This window comes from Lutra lutra, chromosome 4 (assembly GCF_902655055.1).
Source record: "Lutra lutra chromosome 4, mLutLut1.2, whole genome shotgun sequence".
Taxonomy (NCBI): Eukaryota; Metazoa; Chordata; class Mammalia; order Carnivora; family Mustelidae; genus Lutra; species Lutra lutra.
Genome location: NC_062281.1, coordinates 27,512,893 through 27,534,387, shown reverse-complemented (window position 1 = coordinate 27,534,387; position 21,495 = coordinate 27,512,893). Strand labels below are relative to the sequence as shown.

Sequence of the window (21,495 nt, the reverse complement as noted above, 5' to 3'; positions counted from 1 at the left end):
AAGCAGCTGTCCTTAAGTATAGTTGTGATCTTTAGGTAAAAACTGTGAACCTAACAGTCACACAAAAACATGGTACAGAGACTGATACTTAAACATTGGGGAAAATGAAAGATAAGGACAGTAAACCAAACTTTAATTAGTAACTCTTAATGATTTAAATAAAAGATTCTTGTTTTCCAGTTATATTCACATGAAAAGGGGGGCAATTTACCCCGAAGAGCTAGTCACTTAAACACTTCTGTTATGTAATAATATATTGGATTCAATAATGTTAAATACTGAATCCTACCTTGTTTCTTTTACATTTAACATAGGGACAAAGTTAGACAGTTTTGCTTAAGTAGTGATTCAGACATCACTTAGAATGTTCTAAATTGGTGGCTAACGGACTACATCACAAGTTGTAGATTTCAGATGTGAAATTTGCGAATAGAAGATAATTTACCTGAGCTCTTTTCCCTTTTCTACATCAGCAGGCTTTGTGAGGGTCTCTGCCTATTATGTCTCACTATGTCTAGCTGTACATGTATCCCCAGAGGATCACCTTCTTCAAATGAAGTCAAAACAGGTAAAAAGCAACCAAAATTCAAAATCTTATAAATCACATGAAACATAGTTACCTGTGTTTGTTGTTGTCAGGTAAAGGATCCTGGTGTGTCCAAGGTTTTTTTGGTCTCATGCAACTGAATGTCAACTTATCCATGACATAAATTGAGGGAAAAAAATCTGAGAAATCTGTATTTAGTCTTATGTTTCCTACTTGTAAGGAAGGGTGTTGAGTTTTTCATCTATTTTTATTGTTTAATACCCTCTGCTCTTCCCTTCCATCCTTCAAACGAAATGGGGAGAAGTCTCTCATTTACATACATTCCTTCACTGATTATTTATACATAAATTATCATTCAATTTTATCAAGATCACACACAGTATTTAGCTCTATTTCAGTAACAAAATGATTTAAGAATAAATTTCAGGGGCTCCTGGGTGGTTCAGTTGGTTAAGCAACTGCCTTCTGCTCAGGTCATGATCCTGGAGTCTGGGATCGAGTCCCACATGAGGCTCTCTGATCGCCAGAGAATCTGTTTCTCCCACTGTCCTTTCTCCTCTCATGCTCTCTCTCTCATTCTCTCTCTCTCTCTCAAATAAATAAATCTTTAAAAATAAAAAGAATTAATTTCAAATATTAACAAGTGAGCAAAAAGTGACTTGGGGGAAATAAAGAAGTATACAAAAATTCAAGAGCTATACATAACCTACTATTTAATAACATTGTCTTAATAAGAATAAACAGGTTAAGGAACTGGATAATATACCTCAGGTCTTTTTTATTTGGAGTTGTTATTAATCTATTTCAAGGAATTGACTCAGTGACTGGTACCATATCTAATTGAGACACCATGGTTTATATATATTGGGATAATAAAAATACTAGTTTTTGAAGTCGTGTATGGTAGACGATTAATGGATGCCCAAATATGTCCCTGTCCAAGCTTCTGATATTTGTGAATGTATTACCTTACATGATAAAATGAACTTTGTAATAGGATTGAGTATTTTCTTTTGTTCCTCATTAAACACTTTTATTCTTGAAGCTTCTGTCCTGCTACAGAAGCATTTCCAGGAAAGGAGTTTTATTTATTTTCTCTTTTTTTAATTCAATTAATTAACATATAGTGTATTACTAGTTTCAGAGGTAGAGTTCAGTAATTCATCAGTTTTATATAATACCCAGTGCTCATTACATCATGTGCCTTTGTTTCCCTTGACTTTGGAGACATGTCTAGCAAGAAGTTGTTGTGATCGAGTAATAGAGGTTGCTGCCTATGTTCTCCTCCAGGATTCTGATGGATTCCTGGACTTAGAAAACTACATAATACTCATGAAAGAAATTGAGGAAGACTCAAAGAAATGGAAAAACATTCTGTGCTCATGGATGCTACCTAGAACAATCTACACATTCAATGCAATCCATGTCAAAATACCATCAAGTTTTTCACAGAGCTGGAACAAATAATTTTAAAATTTGTAGGGAACCAGAAAAGACCCCAAATAGCCAAAGGAATATGAAAAAAGAAAACCAGAGTTGGTGGCATCACGATTCTGGATGTCAAGCTCTATTTCAAAGCTATTATCATCAAGACAGTATGGTGCTGGCATAAACACAGACACATAGATCAATGGAACAGAATAGAGAACCCAGACATGGACCCACAAATGTATGGTCAACTAATCTTTCACAAAGCAGGAAAGAATATCCGGTGGAAAAAAGACAGTCTCTTTAACAAATGGTGTTGGGAAAATAAGACAGCCACATGCCAAAGAATGAAACTGGACCACTTTCTTACACCCTATATAAAAATAGACTCAGAACAGATGAAGGATCAACTATTTTTTGAAATGGGGAAATTACACTATATTATCTGGGTGGACCTGATGTAAGCACAAGGACCCTTAATAAGAGAAAGGTCATAGTCAGGACAACATAACGTGATGATGGAAGGTTTTGGAGGAGCGTGGTCACAAAGCCAAGGAAGGTCTGCCCCCTCTTGAGTCTGGAGCCAGCAGGGAAAAGCTTCTTTCCTGGGAATCTCATAAACAACCATCCCTTCCAACACCTTAATCTTAACCCTGTAAGACTAATTTCAGACTTCTGACATCTAGAACTATCAGGGAAGAAATATACGTTACATCACTAAGTATGTGATAATTTGTGGTAGCACCAACAGGAAGAAGTGATTTGATTTGTGACTGATGAGGATGAGAATGAAAGGGCGGTTAGTCTGCTCTTTACTACATTGTTACAGGGGTCTGAAAAGACAACTAAATAAATCCAGTGTATTTAGTCAGAAGGCAAGTGATTCACAATCTAGGTATTGCTCTAAGACCTAATTATGATACAGTGCAGGGACATATATGAAAATCAGTTATATTGGTAATATCTGTCTTCTGAAAATTGACTTCTGTGACAAGCCAATGAGTAAGCCTCAAGATCTACAGTAAAGCAAGGAAATACTCAGGAAATTCTCTTAGATTCAACAAGCAATATGCCTGTTAAGAATACATAATACATTTTCAAATCAAATTGAGTTAAGTACTCTGGTTATTTTGCCATAAATACCTCCTGTGCCCTTTAGTGAACTCTGTTATCTTCAAACATCAATGACTGCTTATGTATTGATGTAAAATGCAGTGACTTAATAAGTAAATTATAACTTGGCAGTGTTCTCAACTTTGATTTTTCTTTTCTTTTCTTTTACCCTAGGTAGAGCAGCACAGTATGGTGCTTAGTTTCCAAAGGCTATTAAAGATCCTAGATACATACAATAAAAGTAGTTCTGAAAGATAGAGAATAGATACACAGAGTCAATATTGATACTTTTGAAAGGGTCCAAGAGAACTGGTAGGGCCCAAACTAAGAGTGTAATATGTAATAAAAGGATGAGAAGGGTTGAATAATATGTAGAAGTTAGAAAGAATAGGATGAGGGATGTATCTGTTTTTGCACATTACTATCTATTTTGTTTCAAAAGTGTTTTATACAAGTTATATATATTGCTTTCATTAAGTCATTATCATTGCTTTACAATATGGTACTTTAAAAAACAAATTGCTTATTTGGAGACATAATTAAAATAGGTAAAAATAAAAATCACTCAGAATATTACTGAGATTATTCATGCAGCTGTGACACACTAGTATAGCTGAAAATATTCTAAAATCAAATCAAATCACTTAGTTCTGATTATTTGATATATATGTGTGTATGTGGTGTGTGTGTGTGTGTGTGTGTATGGAGTGAATGTATGCACACTTGTTCCTTTGTGTCTCTAAACTAGCTTGACAACTTTTCATATTTTTTTGCAACTTAATCAGTTTTGATGTAAAGTAGAGGTGACCTGATTTTGCTTTCTTAATTATATAATTCATATTTGAGCATAATATTGAAATAGACAAACTATTCATTCTCACATGTCACCATTATAAATATTACTGAATTTTATAACATGATTACTTTGCCCAAGTTCCCCTTAGAATTTTATAATCTTTACAATTTGTAGTGAAGAAGGAAGTTGGCTTAGACCTCATTCCTTGTATCTTTGAAGAGTCATAATTACCCTAATTATCTGCTCCAGTGCGATGTTAAAATGCTTTAACATTCCACTTTACCTCCAGAGGAATGTACTTAGTTTCTTAGAAGTTGCCATCTGTTTTTTATTTGAATACTCACTGTAGGTTAAAAATCCACTTGTGTGTTCAGTGCTATCAACATCATCCATCATGGATTTCCTATTTCAGGGGCAGATACTCTGCAAATGACAGTAGGAGGTATAAAAGCAAGAGTCAACAGCATAGAGAAAGACCCAGATTTGTACCATCTCCTTTCTTCTCAGAGAACATAGAGACTATTTTCATTCTTCAACTCTTCTGTTTCCTCTTTAAATGAACTTTTTTTTTTTTTTATTATTTGATAGAGAGAGAGATCACAAGTAGGCAGAGAGGCAGGCAGAGAGAGGAGGAAGCAGGCTCACTGCTGAGCAGAGAGCCCGATGCGGGGCTCGATCCCAGAACTCTGAGATCATGACCCGAGCCGAAGGCAGAGGCTTAACCCACTGAGCCACCCAGGTGCCCCTAAATGAACTTTTAATAATCTTTATCAATCCTAGAATGGTCTTTGCGACCTTCCTTAATTCCTTCCAGTTCTATGTTAATGTACATGTTTTTACATAGGATTGTAAATATTTGCAGCGGCAAATACTGCATTTTGAAAAAGGCAAAGTATGAAAATTGGAATAAAGAGACTGAATGTCACAGTAATCATATTTTGATTAATTTGAACAATATAAAGGACATGTACATTTGACTTAAAAATTACATAGTATCAACCAAAAGTGTCAGCTTGTATTATTTATAGTACTGTAAACTTCCAAACCTGATTACAATTGATTGTCTATCAGTTGGATGGTTTAGATAAAGGGAAATTATTGGTTTTGGGGGAAAAAAAAAAAACACCTCATAAATTAGTGGTCGTGAAAATGTTTTTCCCTTCATCACCAGTCTGGTTGAGAATCTCATGAAGGTTACATATTTCTCCCCAAAGGGAACACTTATATTCACTCAATATTTTATATTGAGTTTAGAAAGTTAATGAACTCTGTGAAATATAGTGCTATCCTGGTCTGCCATTCAACACTGCATCTTAAGAGAATGCAAAATTTAGAGTAGGCACATACAAAGTTTAACTTTAAAGTAAATGTATGAAATACAATGGTGTCTTTAAGTAGTAATTTTAAATAAAATTAATGTATTCTTCCCAAAGAAAACAAATTTTACCATATGTGTATGCAATCAACAGCGATGCCTATACAAAATATATTTTTTGGACTGTACTTCCAGAATATCTAAAATAGCAAGTTTTGATTTGGGTCTCAGGAGGCTAAAATTACTAGACAAAACAGAAACTAAAAATAGGCAGATCTTCTAAAACTGATACTAAAAGTTTTAGAATATAAGTGGAATCAAAGAGTATTTGTCCTTTTGTGACTGGTATATTTCACTTAGGATAATGTCCTCCTGTCATCCATGTTGTAACCTGTGATAGAATTTCCTCCTTTTTAAAGGCTATATAATTTTCTTGTATGTATGTATACCACATTTTCTGTATCATTAATTTGTTGATGGATATTTGGGTTGCTTCTGTCACTCAGATATTGGGAAAAATGCTGTGATAAACATTAACTATGCGGATATCTTTTCAAGATTCTGCTTTGAGTACTTTGAGATATATACCCAGAAAGGAGATTCCTGGATCATACAGCAAATCATTTTTAATTTTCTGAGGACTCTTCACACCATTGTCCATATTGGCTACACCTCTTTACATACCCACCTAGAGGGCATGCAGGTTTCGATTTCTTGCATCCTCATCAATTTATTCTTTTCTGTGTTTTTGAGAGTGGTCATCCTTATGGGTGTGAGATAGTATCTAATTGTGGTTTTGATTTGCATTTCCCCAAAGATTAAGGATGTTGGATATCTTTATACTTGGTTATTACACATTTTTATATCTTCTTTGGAGACACCTCTATGCAAGTTCTTTACTATTTATTTATATTATTACTTTATTATTGTTATTATTATTTTTAAAGATTTTATTTATTTATTTGACAGAGATCACAAGTAGGCAGAGAGGCAGGCAAAGAGAGCAGGCTCCCTGCTGAGCAGAGAGCCTGATGCAGGGCTCGATCCCAGGACCCTGGGATCATGACCTGAACTGAAGGCAGAGAGGCTTTAACCCACTGAGCCACCCAGGAGCCTATTATTACTTTTTGGTTTCAACTTTTTCCTTAAATTCTAGTTAACATAACTAGAATTGGTTTCAGCAGTAGAATTTAGTGATTCATCACTACATATAATGCCCAAAGCTCATCACAATAATATACCCATGAATATACCCTTAATATACCCATCACTCATGTAGCTCATCCCTAGCTCACCTCCCTCCAGCTACCCTCAGTTTATTCTCTAAAGTTAAAAGTCTCTTATAGTTTGCTCCCTCTCCTTTTTTACCCCCTTCCCCTATGTTCTTGTGCTTCTTAAACTCCACATAAGATTGATCATATGGTATTTTTCTTTCTCTGACTGTTTTACTTAGCACAATACACTCTAACTCCATCCCTGTCACTGTAAATGGCAATTTTTTCATTCTTTTTGATGGCTGGGTAATATTCTATTATATACCTATCTATCAATTTGCCTGCCTACCTACCTACCTATGTCTCACATCTTCTTAATAAAAGAAAGGATAAAAACCATATGATCCTCTCAACAGATGCAGAAAAAGCATTTGACAAAATACAGCCTCCATTCTTAATAAGTAGGGATAGAGGGAGTTGTGGGATAGAATCATACCTCTCATGAAAGCCTCATTATAGGTCTGTAGTTTAGAGTGATATAATCAAGAGGAAAGAGATAACAAAAAAAATGGGCAGATTCATAATTAGCGTCTCTGCCTAGGAAGTATGTTATTTAAAAACTATGTATAAACTTTAATAGAATGCCAATACTTGTTGGCTACACTTTTAAATTTTATTCAGAATTTGATCCCTTCTTGCCAGCCTTACAACATCCTCACCAAGATGTGTGTGTGTCTTTTGGATTATTATGGTAGCTCTTAACTAGGCCATTTCTTTCTCACTGTCCCCAGATCATTTACCCTAGCCATTCATAAAAGTGCATCCAGTGTTCCTGTTAAAATAAAGTGAGATCATATCTCTATTCTAATGAACAACGTCCATTGGTTTCCCAGTACACTCAAAAGTAAAGGCCAAAGTCCTCAGGAAGGTTTATAGAGCTATATATGAATCTGTCTCCTCTTTACCTTATGGCTTTACTCTTTTTCTTCTTAGCTCCAACATTAATGGCCCCTTGTGGCACGTGGAACTCCATCGGTTATGCTCCTGATTTAAATGTTCAGAGTCGCAGTTCTCTTGCTTTTAATCTACATCCACTAACTCTTTCGTTTCCTTTAAGTATTTAAAAAAAATAACTCCTTAGTGTGTGTGTGTTTCTTTTTCCTGCTACTCTATCCAAAACTCCAATGGACATTCAGCATTTCCTAAGCCTTTCCTCACACACAAAAAGAAGTTTTTTCTTCTTTGTTGCTTGTCCCTGTGCAATATATTTTAATTATTTATTATGTTTGCATATACATCCCATTAGAAAATAAACTCCATGAGAACAAGATTCTCTGTTTTGTTTTGTTCTCCACTGCATCCCCAGCAATTAAAATTTCTTGGCCCCTAGTAGGAGCTCAATAAATAATTATTAAGTGATTTCAAGCTATAAGATCTCTTCTTTTAAGGAGCTAATAGAATTGTTTTCTGTAATGCTTAGAAGAGCTTAGAAGAGCAAGAATATTGTTGCCAGTACATGCTTTAAACGGAAAGAAAAAAAGCGGACACCTCCCATAGAAGTGGAAACAATATAGTAATTTTAGAGTTGCTTTATTCTAAGACTTAACAATAATCTCAAGAACCCAAACTATTTCCATTTCTCCGTGTTGCCATAACTGTTTTTTTTTTTTTGATGGCTTGTTACATTCACTTCCTGATTAAAACATTACAGTGTCTAGAATAGTGTCTAGGGGCCCCAAATGAACTCTTTATTCCTGTACAGATCAGGAATCTGTTATTTTTTTTTTAAAGATTTTATTGATTTATTTGAGAAAGAGAACTTGAGCAAGGGGAAGGGACAGAGAGAGAAGCAGACTCCTCATCAAGCAGGGAGCCCGATGTGGGACTCGATCCCAGGACCCCACGATCATGACCTGAGCTGAAGTATGCTTCACTGACTGAGCCACCCAGGTGCCCCATGTTATATTCTGTGTAGAGAAAATGTGTAAGTAGGAAGTCTAATATGGAAGCTATTACATATTTAGAGCAGAGAAGTAGAGCCAGCTTGGATTAGTAGGTTTACAGTTGAACTAGAGAAAAGCAAGAGGATTTGCAACTTTGTGGGTAGTTATCACAGGGCAAACTAATGAGATCAACTGTGGAAGAAGAGAGAATTTGAGGATTTAAGATGTTTGCCCTCTTGTTTATATTTGTGTCTTCAAGAAATGGGATAGAGATACAAATTGGATAGATATACCATTTATGGAAGTAAGCTTCCCATTTACATAAAGAAGGTTTGGAAAAAATAACTCTTAAGTTTTACATGTATGTGTGCATATATGTGAAATATGATAGTCCAGTCATTTTAACCAATAGGATAAAATCTGTCAACTACATAAAACAATCCTAAAAGTTTGTAAAATCCTATTTGTCAATTATACGCAGACAGTAATTCAAGTTATTTTGTTCAGACATTAATACCAGCTGTTTTGTTTTTTAAGTACTTGGATAATTATTGACTTGCTTTGTGAGTGTGTGTGTGTGTGTGTGTGTGTGTGAAAAGCAGCATTTTGTTTTATTTATTTTTCACTTTAATTTTGTATTTAAATTCCAGTTAACATACAGTGTAATATTAGTTTCAGGAGTAGAATGTAGTGACTCATCACTTACATATAACAACCAGTGCTCATCACAAGTGCCCTCCTTAATACCCATTACCCATTTAATCCATCCTCCAGCCCACCTCCCCTCCAGCAACCCTCAGTTTGTTCTCTATAGTTAGGAGTCAATTTTATGGCTTACCTGTCTTCCCCCACCCCCCATATCCATCTGTTTTGTTTCTTAAATTCCATATATAAATGAAATCATAAGGCATTTGTCTTTCTCTAATGGACTTATTTCAATTAGCATAATATCCTCTAGCTCCATCCACGTCATTGCAAATAGTAAGATTTCATTCTTTTTATGGGTAATATTCCATATTGTGTGTATGTGTGTGTGTGTGTGTATACCACTTCTTTATCAATTCATCAGTTGATGGACATTTGGGATCTATCCATAAATTGGCTATTGTTGATAATGCTGCTATAAACATCAAGATGCATGCATTCCTTCAAATCAGATTTTTGTATCTTTTTGGTAAATACCTAGTAGTATAATTGCTGGATAATCGGTTAGTTCTATTTTGTTTTTAAAGACTATTTGTTTACTTGAGAGAGAGTGTGTATGCACAGAAGGAGAGTGAGAGGGAGAAGCAGACTCCCTGCTGGCCAGAGAGCCCGATGTTGGGCTTAATCCCAGGACTCTAAGGTCATGACCTAAGCTGAAGGCAGACACTTAACCAACTGAGCCACTCAGGTGCCCCAGGTTAGTTCTATTTTTAACTTTGTGAGTAACCTCCATACTATTTTCTGGAGTGGCTACACCAAAGTTTGCATTCCCACCAACATTGTGAGAGGGTTCCCCTATCTCTACATCCTTGCCAACATCTGTTGTTTCCTGAGTTCTTAATTTTAGCCATTCTGACATGTGAGGGGATATCTCATTGTAGTTTTGATTTGTATTTCCCTAATGATGATTAATATTGAACATGCTTTTCATGTGTCTGGTAGCCATCTGTATGTCTTCTATGGAAAAATGTCTATTCATGGCTTTTGTCCATTTCTCAACTGGATTATTTCTTTTTTGGATGTTGGGTTTGGTAAGTTCTTTATTTTAGATACTAACCCTTTATCAGATATGTTGTTTGCAAATACTTTCTCCCATTCCAGAGACTTTGTTTTGTTGATTGTTTCCTTCACTATGAAGAAACTTTTAATTTTAAGTCCCACTAATTTTTGCTTTTGTTTACCTTGTTTCCAGCAATTGTCTAGTAAGAAGTTGCTATAGTCGATGTCGAAGAGGTTGTTGCCTATGTTCTCCTCTAGGATTTTGATGGTTTTCTGTCTCATGTTTAGGTCTCTCATCCATTTTGAGTTTGTTTTTGTGTATGGTATAAGAAAGTGGTCCAGTTTCATTCTTCTGCATGTTGCTGTCACTCTTCCCAACACCATTTGTTCACAAGACTGCCTTTTTCCCATTAGATATTTTTTCCTGCTTTGTTGAAGATTAGTTGACCATGTAGATGTGGGTCCATTTCTGGGTTTTCTACCCTGATCCATTGATCTATGTGTCTGTTTTTGTGCCACTACTATACTGTCTTGATAACTACAACTTTGTAATAGAGCTTGAAGTCCAGAATTTATTGCCTCCCACTTTGTTTTTCTTTTTCTAGATTGCTTTGGTTATTTGGGAGTCTTTTGTGGTTCCACACATATTTTAGGAATGTTTGTTCTAGCTGTGTGAAAAATGCTGGTGGCATTGTGAGAGGGATTGTAGATCTGTAGATTTCTTTGGGTAGAATAGACATTTTAACAGTATTTGTTTTTCCAATCATCTTCAATTTCTTTCATAAGTGTTCTGTAGTTTTCAGGATAGAGATCTTTTACCTCTTTGGTTAGGTTTATTCCTAGGCGTATTATGGGTTTTCGTGCAGTTGTAAATGGGATTGATTCCTTGATTTATCTTTCTGCTGCTTCATTATTGGTGTATAGAAATGCAACAAGTTTCTATATATTGTCTTGCAACATTACTGAATTTGTGTATCAGTTCTAGCAATTTTTTGGTGGGGTCTTTTGGGTTTTCTATGTAGAGTATCCTATTGACTTGCTTTTATAAATTAGAGTGAGACAAAGAAAATAGAAAGGAAATTTAAATTAAAGCTTAGAATTATCTTACGAGATTCTCTCACCTCTAGCTTCCAGGGAGGGAATGAAATTAGAACCCTGGAGCTGCAGAGTGTGTCACATCAGGTGTCCATTGGCTCTCACATCACAAAAACTAGTAAAACCAGGAAATCTCATTCTATAAAATCCAGATGCAGTTTTCTGAAATCCATTATATGTTTGTTCAAACAAATTTTCAAAAATTAAAACTACTAAGTTCATATAACTGAGAATTAAAATATCCCACTAGATTTCCTTATTGGTAGAACTATAAATTTTAAAAAATAAAATTATGCATTTTTCTTTTTATGTATGGGGTGGGAGGGGCATTAATCTAATGCAGGCCAGCATCACTGGCTTTCAGCATATTACTTGGCATATACTTTTAGATGTGTGTGTTAGAAAAGTTAGTACTTTTACATAAGCATCATGATATAGTTTTCCCTGGTATCAACATTTATTTTTCTCTTTTATTTCACACCTGGAAAACTAGAGTTACTTTATATCAAATGTTATTCAGTAGTTTTTCAATATTATTGTGTATGTGTGAAATGTTCATCAGGGACTAGTTTTCCTAAAGATAACTACCCTGTCACTGCCCATATCTACATTGAAGGGAGAGAACTCTGGTCACACAGTGAAAACACTTAATTCTAAATTATGTTTAACAGATTATTAAAATAGCAAGCAACCCATAAAAATTTGCCCCAATATCTTATTCCTTCTATTTTTTTTTTAAATCTAAAAGTCCATGCAATTTTAAATGGCCCAAATGATCAGTCACAATTTTTAAGGGCCCTGAAATTTCCTTATGATACAAATGAAAACCAAACATCTTCTTTAGTCATTAACTCCTTTACTTCTAAAATTATTACAGTATCTACAGACACATTTGCTCTCTCCATAGCTATAAGCCCATTTCAGTACAGCATGAGTAATTTTGTTTCATACAAGTCATATGTCAGAGGATTATTAAACAAAAAGCAAGGGCATGCCTATGACTCAATTATATTTAAATCCTCCTCTTCCAGCCTCTCTTCCTTTGGAAAAAAAAATGCCATTTTTAAGCTCCCTCTTGCTCGTTCACTGTATTCAATTATTAAGAAGATGATAAGAATAACAAAAAGGAATCCAGTGGTGGTAGTGGTGGGTAGAGTGGTGGCAATCACATTTATAAAATGTATCAAGCCAGAAAATGTAACTAATTGCATGATACATGCTGTGTATGTTCCTGGATTGTGTGTAGACTATAAAAAGAAAAAAAAAAATATGTCACAGTGAGGTTCAGTGAATATATCTGAAATGATGGCACTTCCTTCCCAAATATTAACTAAGATCCTACTATGCGTTTAGATACAAAATAAAGATAAGAAACAGGCAATATCCATGGATTACATATCTGGCATATACTTGAGACAGAAAACATGGTCCCAATAACTCAGCCTCTGCCTTGTTCTAAGGCCATAATTACTGTTCTACAATTTTATTGTGTTGGTTGTTCAGTGGTTTTAACAGCTTACCTTCTTATTTACTCCTTCTGAATCTTTTTCCGTAGGAAATGGTCTAGAATCATAGTCCGTCACACCCTTGTGGGAGGATATCCTCTTTAATTACAGCCCTGGAACTTGCTGTCCAGCGCTGCTTCTCAGTGTTATCTGGTTGTGGACTGCTCATCCAAGTATTGGCTCATATGGCAAATGAATGTTATTAATCAACTTGAATTTTACGCTTTGCTCTTTAGACCTATGATATTAATATAGAGGATAAACATGGATTTAGGAGCTACAGTGCCTGAATTATATTAGTAAAAGCAAGCAACAGGAAACATGAAAGAAGAAAAAAAGGGGATGTTTGGCTTCAATTCCATGTAGGACTCCAGTGTTGGTGGGAAGGCGTTTTTTATTCCTGGCCCTGGTTATAAGGTATCCTCCATTTCTTCTTTTACTGAGGGAGCAAAGTGGTAGGCCAGAGTCCAGCCAATAAGCCTGGAAAAGACCGGGAAAGAGTGGTGGCCCTTATCTCAATACAGTGCTCAAATACTAGCCTATTAAATCAATAATTCTACTCTAATTCTTCTTCAATGACAAATTCAGTCCTCTGATTTCTTAATTTTATGAAGTAAATTAAAAGAGTAATGGACTCTGAAAAACAATCTGAAGGGTTTGAAGAGGTGGGGGGGTGGGAGGTTGGGGGAACCAGGTGGTGGGTATTAGAGAGGGCACAGATTGCATGGAGCACTGGGTGTGGTACAAAAACAATGAATACTGTTATGCTGAAAATAAATAAAAATAAAATGATTTAAAAAATCATATGAATTAAACCTAATAATATATTTGTATCCATATTTCAAAAGAAATCTCTAATAATATTACTCAATTAAAAACTAGAGAATTTCCTTTAATCTGTGATCTTTTTTGTGAATATTGTAAACTGAAATGTTCCCAGAAATTATATTTTACTTAAAATGGGCCAAAGAAACCTCAAATAAGGTCCCAAATTAATTGATTAGACACACATGTCATTCTCTGTTAGATACCTTTTAGATTCATTAAATTTTTCTTGACATTGGGATAAAGCAAGGAATCACGCCCAGTTCCTATTTGATGGAGCACAGTAGAGACATACATGTCAGGTGAAAAGCATTATGGGGAAAAGTAAGGCAAAATAAGAAAAATAGTATGTGGCAAGGGTTCAGTAATACGGGAGTGGAGGCTGCTCATTTATCCAGGCAACTCAAGGAGGGATTCCGTGAGCAGATGTCATTCAAGAGTAAACATGGAGGTTGAGAGAATGAGCCACGTGGAAATGTGGGACATGAATTGAGTACACGGAAGTCACAGGGTGAAGGACCTGAGGTGGGAGCACAGCTAGAGTCCAAATACAACCAGAAGACCAGCCTATGCAGAGCACGGTGAGCAGGAATTGGTAGAAAAGATATGAGAGGCATGGGGTAGTGACAGACCCTGAGGGGCGTTGCACTTCTTGCAAGGACTTTGAGGAATCTGCCTAATAAGTGAAGACGTGACAGCCAGAAGGCCAGTCTGTCTGCTGGAAGCAAATATAATTGTTATTATTACAAATTCTGCAACATAAATTTGCTCACAGATTTATTATATATTTTACCACTTTGTATTTTAACTGAAAAACTTTCAATTATTATTATGACCCATAAAGTGAAAAACATCTACATTTTACTGAGAGAAGAAGCAGGAATTATTTCTCAACAACATCACTATTAAAAATATTTTATTGACTTAATAAACAATATTGCAGGCAGGATAACATATGCAGACAGCATAAGAATGACATACGCTATTGAGTGAACTTTTAGCATTTCTAAGTATTGTTTCCCTCTCCACATGAATGTCCTTGTGTTTGAAGTCATTATCAAAGTCTGACTTCATTTTGGGGGATGTGAAAAGAAAGCAAACTCTTCCATGAGATACACAATGCTTGCATAAAGCATTTCTGCATTTCAAACAATACCCTATCAATGTAATGATAAGTGATTAAATGACGTTCATTGGAAGAGGGCTTTTTATTGTCCATAACTTGAAAATATAATCTTTGGATCCATGACATTTCCCCTAATCTGGGTTGCAGTGGATCATTGCCTCATATTGGTCTTAAATCAATTGCACAGAACAGGTGAGTCAATATCTATTTCACTGAATACTTTCCACATGATATACATAATAATGCTGAAGTATTGAGCTTTACTCTTTTTAGAATAAATAATCTAATTGTTTTCCTTGTTCAGATTTTTTTGAACACATCATTTATTTTCCCAAACCAAGGCCTTTTCAAGTGCTATTTCTTCACTCTAACAAGAATCTCTTTCCTCTGGTTTTATTGCCTCATTTTTGTGGCTCTCCAAGCCTCAGTAGAGAAGAGATACTGCCTTACAGAAGTCCTAGCTGAAGAGGTCATCTAAAGTAGTTCTCTCCTCTTTGTTCATGCAGTTCTTTCTTTGAGAGGATGTAATTGCATTTGTAATCATTTGTTAAGTTTTTTTGTGGTACTTTAAAACAGCATCCCCATTATGTTCTAAGCTCTATCCATGTGCTTTGTTTAGCAATAACACAGTTCCTAGCATTTAGTGAATATTCAATATGTGAATGAAAGGGTTGATATTACCCAAGTCTCTGTGCCCACACATATGCATAAATCCAAACTGAAGAACCATAATTGGAATATACATGCCTATATCAGTTTATGTTTGTCCTATCAAAACGAATTTGTCTCCTCAAGAAGCAATCTATAGAAATATTTTCCAAAACATAAAGGGTGCCTAAAACAACCAATAGAAACTGGAGAGTAAGCATTTAATTTTTTCATGGTGCTTTGTGACAACCTGGCCCTCCATACCTTTTAGTGTTGTGTATTAGTGTGCTCTATAATAGCAAAACCCTGGCTAAAGGAACCAAATGGAAGCATGATACCTTCATAACCAAAGCCATTTTCAAAACAGTGCAAATTACTTCTTCACTTAATCATGTTATGACAAAATCCATTATAATGATGGATAGACCCAAGGACATTGTTAATACTGAGACAAAATTTAAAGGAACTAGATGTTTCAAGTTTGTCTCATAGGTTTTCCTTTGTATAATTGTGAGTTATAAGATAAGAAAGGTAGATTTTATAGAAGATAGATAAATATTTTAAGAAAACTATAGATTATAGTTATGATTAATGAACATGACTATTTTAATGAAAAAACAGATCACTGGGAAAAATGATTAATAGTAAAATATTTATGTTAATTAAAATACAGCCCTGACATTGATAGACTATATATATGAGCTTCATTGCATAAGTAACTGAGGAACCATTTGCGTGTAGCAGAAGATGAGGGTGAAGGGCTTATAGGGTATGTGTCCATTTGGGCGTACAATTGGTTTGGTTGATTTGTGATTTTGCTTAGTCCATTTGTAAGTGACCATGTAAAGGGGCATTATATAAAATATTATAAAATACTTTAATACTTCAGTATGTTCAAGGAACTGTGGTGATTTCAGTTAACATGGATGAGAAATTACATTATAAATTATAAGATACTCTGATTTATTTCTGATTTTTTTAAAAACAGGGAACATGATTTATCTGCAAAACTGAGAGGAAAATTAAAAAAAAAAAAGCTAAAATAGTATTTCTTATTGGAAACTAAATGTTCCTTCCTATTTCCAGAACCCTCCATAGGTTATTCTATTATAGCAATTATCACATTCTGTTGATAATGTGTAATTATATCATTTTCCTAATAAAACTATAGGGCCTGACGGGAAGAATGCTATAATTTTTACTGTAGCACAATGCCTAGAACCTAACTGTTAGATGAATAAATGAAGACTAGTTAGAAAAGGGAGTAGTAGATCCCAAATACCCAACTACAAGGTACCCAACTATAATTACATGAAAATACAGGCCATTCCTCTACATTGTCGTTAGACTATTTTGTGATTGGTTCTTTCTCTCTCTCTCTCTCTCTTTTTTTTTTTCCCTTCTGCTTTCTTCCAGGTCTTTAGCTAAACAGTGGTGGTAGTAGCAAATAAGGTGTTCAAAAATAAATCTAAAAAATAAAGTATTTAAAGAAATGGCTGTTGAGCTGTACCATTAAAAATAAAGCGTTTTGGGAGCACCTGGGTTGCTCAGTCCATTAAGCATTGGACTCTTGATTTTGGCTCAGGTCATAATCTTAGGGTCCTGAGATGGAGCCAGGACTGCATGGGCTCCATGCTCAGCAGCAAATCTGCTTGAGATTCTTTCCCTTTGCCCTGCCCCCTGCCGCGCACCTCTGCTCTCTTTCTCTCTCTCCTCAAATAAATAAATCTAAAAAAAAAAAAAAAAAAAGAATGAAGAGTTTCCTCAGGATGGAAAGGGTGAGTGAAGAAGTTCAGGTGTCCTGAAGGAGAGAGTACTATCCGTGGTGGTAAATGAAAAAGAGAGAGTTTGAGCATAATGGGAAAATTGAGACAATAAAATGGAAGGAAGTGAGATTGGTAACTGTTTAGATTGTCAGGATACTGAAATACAGTGTTAAAGAAATCAGGCTTTATTAATTTGTGTAAGTGTATGTGGAATCAAAAAAGGTTCTCAATTAGAGAAGTGCAAAATCAATTTCTTTTAATTGTTGGATCTTTATGACTAGTGACTGATTAAATGGCATGAAACAGCTGCTCTATATTACTACCTGCCTATACTTAATGTTTACTCAGAGTCAAAAATATGTCATAAAAATATTATCTTTTTTCCTCATGTTGCCCCTATGTTTCATCAGATTGGAGAAAATCAGCAATTACCAGTGCCAGTATGTAGTTGTGAAATTATACTATGAAATGTTAACACGGAGAAAAAAATAATTAGAATGTAGAAAATACATATTAAAAGAGGTTATGGACTGGAGACTCAATTAACCAAGATAGAATTCTAAACACCAGTTACAGAGAATATTTATTTCCTGTACATGAGCTTACATTTTACTAGAGGGGGTACTACCCATTCATAACAACTACAGTCTACCTTTCCCCCCAAACTCAAAATATATCTTAAATAAAATATGTAAAATAATACCTAACATTACACTGAACACTGATTAGTGTTGACTGTATTCTTTCCATTCTTTTGTAATATGGATTCTTTCAAAGAATGCCTCAATTCTTCCAGGACGTTTATGTTTTCTTTTGACTCTGAAATTTGCATATCAAATTCCCTCAGTTTGAAAAGTTCCCTCACTAACCCTCTTTTCATGACTACCCTAAGATTCAGTACATCTCCTTGTCCTGTGGAAAATTTGATATTTGAAGCACAACTCAGTTATATTGTATCCCTTTGCATTGCAGTGTATTTTTTATGTCTGTCTCAACCACTTCTTCGAATAAAGTCATGTCTTACACATTTCTGTATCCTCAGTAGTATTATGCTTGACAAATATATTTTTCTTTATTACATATGTTTGGGGCTAATTCAATCTAAAAAGTAAAAGAGAAAGAGGAGAGCCATTTTGTAGTGATTAGGACCAAATAGAAGAAATAAAAAGCCAACCTGAATTACTTCATATGAAAAAAAAAATTAAAAAAATGTTTTTTCTCATGACTGAAAAATTCATGGTACACTATATCCACATGATGAGAGAGACACCTGTCAATACCCCCCACCTTCCAAGCAGATCTGGGTTTACAGGTGCTTAAAATTTGTGAGAGAGACTTTCCTGCATATATAGTGATCTCAGAAAAAAAGACTGGCCCTACTTCTATACCTCACTCTGGACTAATCATTTTATAAGACAGAATTCTTTTTAATGGCCACTCTAGGTAAATGTTTGTTTTTATCATGGATTAGTGGATCTTCACTTTCATCCCCATTAGGATTACATAGATTTAAGTAGGAAAAGATGTATAGTTCTAGAAATGATGAAATTGAGGTCAGACAGAAAATACTGTATGTCCACTCTATAAGTAGCCTTTCGAGTAAAATCATCTCAATCTAAATTAGGCCTATAGCCATTATATATGGGAAATTTTGGCCCACTGTGTCTCAGTTTTATTTTAATAAAATGGATTAAGAATGGTGCTCAGAAATAATACTTACCTTCATGTGATGAGAATAAAGAAAACCTAGCATAATGCACCTAAAATGCTCAGCATAATAACTCACAAATAATCACTCAAAATATTGGCTAAGACAGCAATGTAATTCTTAATCTTCAGCATATCATTCTGGTCCTTTGATGCTTGAATTTTTTTTTTTTTTTTTTTTTTAAAGAGGCATTAGTTTATGGGGGGGTTTAAATAGTGATTCATAGGGTTCTGGGCTGAATGTTCTCTGGGAAAACCTAGGAAGGGGCAGAAGGGAGAGAGAATTTGATCTCATCTGTAATTCTAGCTCAACTTTTATGAGCTTTACATAGTGTGTCTCAAAGAAAGATTTCATTTGGAAACAGAGTTCCACAGCTAATTTTATAACCTAATGCTGCTTTAAGATCTCAGATATTATCTTTAGAGGTGTAAATAAACCACAAGTGGTACACCTAAAATAAAACAAAAAATATAGCTGGTGGGCCGAACTTGTTACGAGAGGGCTGCCCAAAGAGTATAGGTGACTAATGTCAGCATTTTATTGCTATTGCGGGAAAACAATTTATGGTCTCCACTTTACTGAGCATATTTCAGCAGTGTCACTGTTACAGAGAGAAGACAACACTGGTATATTATAATGCTATTAACCATATCAAATATCATGTGTTTAAAGGACTGATGATGCATATCTTCTTTTTCACTCCAAAAACATCTTATTATTTCTTTCACAAGTGTAATCAGAACATTGACAGATAATACAGTTATTTATGAACTGTGGACAAAAATGAAAGCATAAAGCACAATCATATTAGGATTCCAGCTGTGCTTATCTCATTATCTCAGTCAGAGCTGAAAAGATTTTAAGATGTTTATGTACAGAGAATGTTAACTGCTTTTAAAAGATCATTTTAAAATATTTCAAAATGGGGACTTAATAGTGCATGCGCTTAGAATACAGGTGCAATTCTGGCAAAAGCCTCAGTACTTTCCCAAACATTTTCATGAATATCTCTAATTCTTTTTTTAATGTTTCTCAATTGCTGATTTATTTTTTTAAAATCTACCTTTTCTGATCATCTTCTAGAAAGTAATAGGTAAAATTTGCCAGAAAAAAAAAAAATGTGTCTTCTGAAAGTGTCAAATCCTAAAAAGAATAATGTTGAAAATGGAAAATAGTTATTTGGTTATTTTGATTACAGATATCTGAATAGCTTTATTTCTGCTGAGTTTATTTGCTACTTTTGGATTTTGGGTTTGCTTGTTTTGTTTTCATCAAGGCTAGCTCTCAAGGCCACCTTTCTTGTAATTAAAATAAGATCCTTTTGAAAGAGCTTATTTAAAGGAGAGGGTGAGATCAAACACAGAAATAGCAAAATTCATATTTCCTCCCTGCCCTCCCAGGAAAGGGCAGAATTTATTTTTTTAAATAGAGGAAATATGGTAGATCTGCCAAAAGAATGTGAAAATAGTTAAGTAAATTATGAAATATATCATCCAAATTATCCCATGCTAAAATTATAAATCATAAGTCATGTGAAATTTCTATTACTTTGTATGGTTGCTTTGATTGTCCATACCAGTATTAGTCATGACACACCTCTGTACATTTCATGTGCCAAAAAAAGAATCTGTGCAAAGAAAAAACAATTATAATCAGTGAAAAATTATTTAAATATGTTAAAATGTCCATATTTTTAAAGTGTCCTTTAAAAAGCCTGGTGGAAATTTGAGGGAGACATGACACAACAAGGTACTCCAAAGGTGGTCTTGGTACAGGCTTAAAGTCCTAATGTCTCAGGCAAATAGAACAGAAATAATGTAGTCCTACATCCTATGTTGTGCTTGATATTATCAATGGAATTAGCAGGTAAGGATTTTAAAGGAACTATTGTAATTATGCTGAAGAATGTAAAGAAAGATACATAGTTTAGTTATGGTTAAAGGAATAGCAGAAAAATGGAGAAGCTAGAGAAGGGGATTTGGGTCATAGGTAACATCCTGCAAGATGAGGACTGGTTGGCAACTCTTGTTGCACTAACATGGTGTGATATCTTACTGTGCTAATCAGTGAAGCAAAAATGATCTAACATGCACTTAAATTGACATTTATTTTTTACCCTGTAAACCCATACATCACCTATTCCACTCCCTGAAAGTTCTGTGAACACATTTTTCCTTAACTAGATGGCAATTCTATGATGCCAAAACTGATGTGGTATGTATTTATGAGTTATAATCTGAAACATGATGTCAGTAAGGTTTTCTCTACCATGTCCTCACTTCCTCTGAGTCTTCACCAGCCGAATGGTTAACATTCTTATTTCTACTCACCTGTTCAAGGCTGTCTCAGCCTTGTTCGTTAATATACATAGCCTTTGCTCACTGGCCGACTTCAAAGCTACCTCCACATTTTCAGGTATTTGGTATAGGAGCATTCCACTTTGAAGTTTGGAAATCTGCAATGGTCTTCTAAGACTGCTGTAATAAGTTCCAAAAATTTAGTGGTTTAAAAGAAAACTAATTATTTTATAGATTTGAGGTCACAAGTCCAAAATAGGTCTCACTGAGCTAAAATCAAGAGCTTTATTCTCTACAGGAAGTTCTACAGGAAATTCCATGTTCTCCTCCTTTTCAGCTTCTAGTAGTTATACACTTTCCCGGCACACCTGCCCTTCCCGTTTTCAAAGCCAGCACCATATGGTTGAGTCCCTCTTATACCACAACACCCTGGGTCTTTTGCCTCCCTCTTCCACATCTAAGGAC

General features: G+C 34.9%; 1 long non-coding RNA gene across 1 annotated transcript in view; it reads left to right on the top strand.

Moving 5' to 3' along the window:
- Window positions 1-21,054: 21,054 nt before the first annotated feature.
- The window catches only part of LOC125096751 (uncharacterized), a 63,247-nt gene continuing 62,806 nt past the window's right edge, over window positions 21,055-21,495 (top strand). Inside the window, exon 1 of the long non-coding RNA XR_007126380.1 lies at window positions 21,055-21,148. This is a non-coding gene — a long non-coding RNA (uncharacterized LOC125096751). The remainder of the gene's footprint in view (window positions 21,149-21,495) is intronic.